Genomic DNA, 5,867 nt, shown 5'->3' with positions numbered 1-5,867 from the left:
TTTGTCCCTACTATGAATGTCAACAATTCCCCCCCCCCCCCCCCTTAATATTCTTCAAAATATTTAAACAGAAGAAAGAAACTCATAAATGTTAATAAAGGTTGAGAACCACTTGAGTGTGAGGAAATCAATTCATTTGTACATTATTTTATCGAAAGTACAATTATTAACTCAACTTGATTATTCTTAACACAATTGTATTTATTTTCATGAAAATTAGATCAACAACTTTGACAGAGCTTTTAGACTCCTGTTCAGTTTCATTCTCTCTGCTCTCTTTATAGCTGCTTGCTGAGTTTTCTGGTCTGTCTCTCTCGGGCCTCGTAGGCGTGTTTTGTGTCCAGCAGGTCGTCCAGCGTCCGTCGGAGGCGGGCCATGTCCAGCTGTGTGGCCTCGCACTGGTCCCGCAGGCTCTGGGTCTCCTGGTGCAGCTCCACTGCAGCCACTGCGAGCTCCGCGCTACGCTCCCGGCACTGCGTCTGTAGTCGTCCCGCGTCCGCCAGCATGGACTCCACACTGGACACTACCGAGTCTGTCTGTGCCTTCGCAACGTCAGTCATCATCTGGCAAAGAGAACAAGGAGAGGATGAAAAACTGGACGAGAACTGCGTAATGAGGTATAATATTTACTTTTACTATTTGTTGAGTTATTTATTTTATTTCCTTTCTCAAACTTTTTGTCACAAAGGGTCCCAAATATGAGAAATCACCCTCGCAATACAACTTTTGTATGAGATTAATATTTTCATTTATTTTCAATTATTTAATCATGGCAGTAAGGTCTGACTTTTTGCTTAGACGAAAGTCTTGTCACTTAACAGAAATAATGTAGAATATAAAGTCATGGTGCAGTGGAAAAAGAATGAATATTGTGTTTGACTCCCATGAGCTTGGACGACTGCATCCATACATCTCTGCAATGACTAAAATCACTTATTAATAAAGTCATCTGGAATGGCAAAGAAAGCGTTCTGGCAGATCTCCCATCATCAAGATTCTTTGGATTTATCTTCAATACCTCCTCCTTCATCGTACCCCAGACATGCTCAATAATGTTCATGTCTGGTGACTGGGCTGGCCAATCCTGGAGCACCTTGACCTTTTTTGCTTTCAGGAACTTTGATGTGGAGGCTGAAGTACGAGAAGAAGCGCTACCCTGCTGAAGAATTTGCCCTCTCCTGTGGTTTGTAATGTAATGGGCAGCAAAAATGTCTTGATACCTCAGGCTGTTGATGTTGCCATCCACTCTGCAGATCTCTTGCACACCCCCATACTGAATGTATCCCCAAACCAGGATTTTTTTCCTTCATCAAACTTGACTGATTTCTCTGAGAATCCTAGGTCTATGCGGGTTCCTATAGGTCTTCTGCAGTATTTGTGATGATAGGGATGCAGTTCAACAGATGATTCATCAGAAAAATCTACCTTCTGCCACTTTTTCCAAATGATCGACTAGAAGCCAAGTTATTATTTGTTGCTCTTACAACTGGGATAGAGGGCAAGACTTTTGTCAGGTAGTGTAAATGTTACAACTTTACTGTGATGTTGGACTAAAATATTTAGTTTTTCAAATAGATTTTGTTTTTGTGAAATGTTCTTCTGAAGAGTCTTGACACAATTGATCTAATAATAGTAATAATAATAATATTGAGTGGATTATTATATTATTATAGTGGATTTTAAAAAAGCTTTCATAAAGTGTGTAACATGTCAAAGTGAATGAAAACGTCCAAGTTTTATATCTGAAAGTATAAATAAACTAGTAGGCTCTCAAAAAGAAAGAGTCGACTAAGAGTTGTTTCAACTAATCAGGTAAAGATAAATGCATAATTTATGACAATGAAAGTGTTTTATTTTTTACCAAACATGCTTATCAGCCTGTTGTTGGGGTCTCCCAATATCAAATTAACCTCAATCCACTTTAATATTAGCCACTAATATATTTATTAACTCTTCTTAAAGGGATAGTTCATCCAAATATAAATATTTACTTATTTTTTACTCCAAGTGATCCCAAAACTTTATGATTTTTTTTCTTTTTTTTTTTCTGTTAAACACAAAAGAAGATATTTTGAAGAAGGGGGAAAACTTGTAACCATACCATAGGTACGAAAAATCAAATATGTTACAGGTATCACATTATTCAAAATATCTTCTTTCTTTTTTGTTCAACAGAGGGAAAGAATGTCATACAGATTTTGAACGAGTGAGGAGTGAGTAAATGATGAAGTAAAACAAAAATCTAACTACCTCTTAAGAGTGAAAACATTTGTTGAACAATTGGGTATACAACTATATTAAAGATCTGAAAACAGCATTGTCATTTTTACCCATTGTCATTTTATCCTCTAAATTACAACGTTTTATACATTATACACAGTTAAACAGGTCACAATTCGCCACTTAGCTTAAATCAGCTACACCAGACAGAAACCCATGAGAGTCGTCAATGCAGTGTGTCCGTCAAGGACTGTCAAAAACACACTGGCTGACATTAGTGGAGCATTTACACTCGGCTAAAGTGAAAATGCGTCAATCACCAGTCGTGACTCTTTATTATAGCAGCAGGTTTGATCCTCTGGGCTTGAAGCGGCTTACAGAGGCTTACTGGGACTCTCTCACATCAACCCCATCTTGCTGATTGCAAACATTAGCTAATGTTAAAGAACGAGGCCGTATAAAAACAACAGCAGGTGAAGACTTAACAAATACACCAAAAACACCAGCTTCATATTGACAAGAGTGTGTAGTGTGAAGTCCCTGTCTTTGACAATTCAGGATCCGAAACAAACTTTACATCCAAACAACTCAAAAACACATTACATGATTTTACATACACTAAGCAATTAAAACAAAAAAAAGACTTACCGAATAAAACTTTTCCTTCAGTCCTGGTTATACAGGTTTCCCGGCTTGCCGTTCCTCTGACTCGATCCAGCCACAGTGACTGGTAAATCCGTGATTTTCTCTAACGCGTGGCTTAAACCTACTTCACCTCAAATTAAACACGACAGGATTAAAAAGAGAGAGAGAGAGAGCGCAAGTTTGTATTTATAACATTTCCCCTATTGAAAAAAAAAAACAGATTAAGCCTATTTACTAAAAGAGGAACGCTTTAAAACGGATTAATCAATTTAAACTGAATTATTAAGAAATATATAATGGCAATTTTGGCCGCACGGTGGCGTAATACAGTCTGAGCCCAACGTCATTGAGCGCTATTGAGTGGGTATCTGTGGGATTTATAATTAATCTTTTGATTTTATTTGGTAAATTTCATATTCATAAATGTAGATTGAATAATTCTAAACCTTGTTTACAGGTGAATATATATATATATATATATATATATATATATATATATATATATATATATATATATATATATATATATATATATATATATATATATATACATACATACATACATACATACATACATACATACATACACACACACACACACACACACACACACACACACACACACACACACACACACACACACACACACACACACAGGTGTGTATATATATATATATATATATATATATATATATATATATATATATATATATATATATATATATATATATATATATATATATACCAATACACTTATATATATGGGAGAAAGCTACTTTTAAAAGTTAAATATTTTAATCTTAAGCCCATTTTACTTTTTAAAAAGACAAGAAATATAAACTATGCTTTTTGGTGTCAAATTTGGTCCCACTAGTATCAAAAGCAAATCTGCGCCCTTGTAATCAACAGTAAAATTTATTATTAGAGTCTTAGAGTTTATATATTGAGTTAATTATTTAATGAACAGTTTGAGTGACACCAGTGGTTTTTGTGTCAAAGCGTTCAGAATAAGCAGGGCTATTAAATGATATATAGATTAAATGTAGAAAAGTTGTGTTAATTAAACACTTTATTTGCAATTTTTGGTCATTTAGCATGTTTTTAAGACATTTTCAACTGTTATAGTGCCACCTGTTGTCCTAACTTTACATTTTTATATGATTGTTTATAATCATAATCATAATCAGCTTAAAAATTTAAGGCAACCAGTGCACAGACCTTATGTTAATGGCCTGTTACAGCTATCCAAAGTGGACATTTTTGATAATTTTTTGATGATTATTGATCTGCTCCGTCCAGAGATTCTAACAACTCTTGCTTCATTGCGATGGAGCAAAAACCAGGGATTAGTTCACAAAAGTAGATTTTTCATATTTTAATTATTCTTTAATAAACCATTTGAGTGACAGCAGTTATTTATTTGTCAAATTGTTCAGTATGAACAGGCCTATCATATAAAACACTAACAGATCAAATAGCACCAGTGTTCACTTTCACCAAACTAAACCTGCCAAGTGTGAACACACCTTAAGCTTTTTTAAGTCACACTGTTAAAGGGAATTCTTACAAAGAAAAAAGCTACACATACAAACTGATAAATCCCCATTAAAGGGCACCTATGGTGAAAAATCTACTTTTCAAGCTGTTTGGACAGACATATGTGTAGGTATAATGTATAGACTGTCATATTGGGGTGATATAAACACACCCAGTCCTTTTTTTTATCAATTTAACAACAAAAAAAAACGGTGGACCAATTGGAGCGGTTTTCAGATCGACCGCTACTTGACATAGGAGTGCAGTTCCCCCGCCCACCGAATTGATTGACAGCTGCGTATTAACATGTCTCCTTAGTAACGCGTATAATCACATCAACAAGACAGGACATGCGCTAAGCAATCAGCAATAAAAGATCTGTTCAGTTTACTAGGATCATCAATCATCATCAAATGTAATTAAGAGTGAGTTTTACAAGTTTAAAATGTTTTAAAACAGAGCACGTGTGTAATGAATTACAGCGATTTACTTCATCAGCACCATAAATATATACACTAGATATCGCATAGGGACCCTGAGCATGCGATTAATAGCGCTGCCACATTTGTACAGTGCTCCCAGGACAAATGTCATTCAACCGCACTAGTCAAGACAGTGTTACTACATGAAGATGCTGGACTTTAGCGCTGTCAATGGGTGTAGTAACGAGCTAACAAAGCACAAAGGCAGAACATTTCATAGGTAAGATTTATTTTTTTACGTTTTTGTATGTTATGAACTTTTGTGCTAAACAGGTAACGTTATTGAGGATAATAGTCACTTACTCCATTCACCATTAGGCAAAGTAGCACCAACTCACACTAAATACTCGGCTTGTGATAGTTTTGTTGAATAAAATCAGCGAACAATGTAAATGAAATATGAAAACGAGATGCTGCGGTGCCAGAAACTTGTATTATTGTCGGCTAAGTGAAGGAGTCGTTCATAATGGAGTTTCATTCACAAACGAATCGCTCCCTCCGTCAGTATGAGAAGTAAAAGTGGGAGAGGGGGTGTGTTTCAGGACATGGATTAGATCAAATTTAACAGGAAGGGAGGATAGTACATTTCCATAAACACGAACATAAGCTTTTTGTCAGGAATGCCTGTGCGATCACTGATCCATCATGTAGAAAAGTGATGTAAAATTATAATTCTCGTAATTAAAAAAAAAAAAAAATTGCATACTGCGCTCCGGGAAAACTCCCGATCATAGATAAATGTGTATATGTGTATATCTCTGTCTCTCGCGTTGGATGGCCACAGTCCTCCACTGCAGCTTGGTCTCGCATTTATTTCAAAGGAGCGCTACCCTGTACTAAAATGGCGGCTCTATTGACGCATTCCTTCCAATAGACAACAACAGGGCAGGCGACATCTAATGTATATATCTATGCATCACCACAGCCGATTGTCAGAACAATTAAAAAAGAAGACGTTTTAATCCCGGTTTGTGGACGTTAAAT

The sequence above is a fragment of the Danio aesculapii genome, chromosome 7 (genome assembly GCF_903798145.1).
Source record: "Danio aesculapii chromosome 7, fDanAes4.1, whole genome shotgun sequence".
NCBI lineage: Eukaryota > Metazoa > Chordata > Actinopteri > Cypriniformes > Danionidae > Danio > Danio aesculapii.
The sequence above is the reverse complement of the archived record's forward strand: the minus strand, read 5'-3'. Positions refer to the sequence as shown.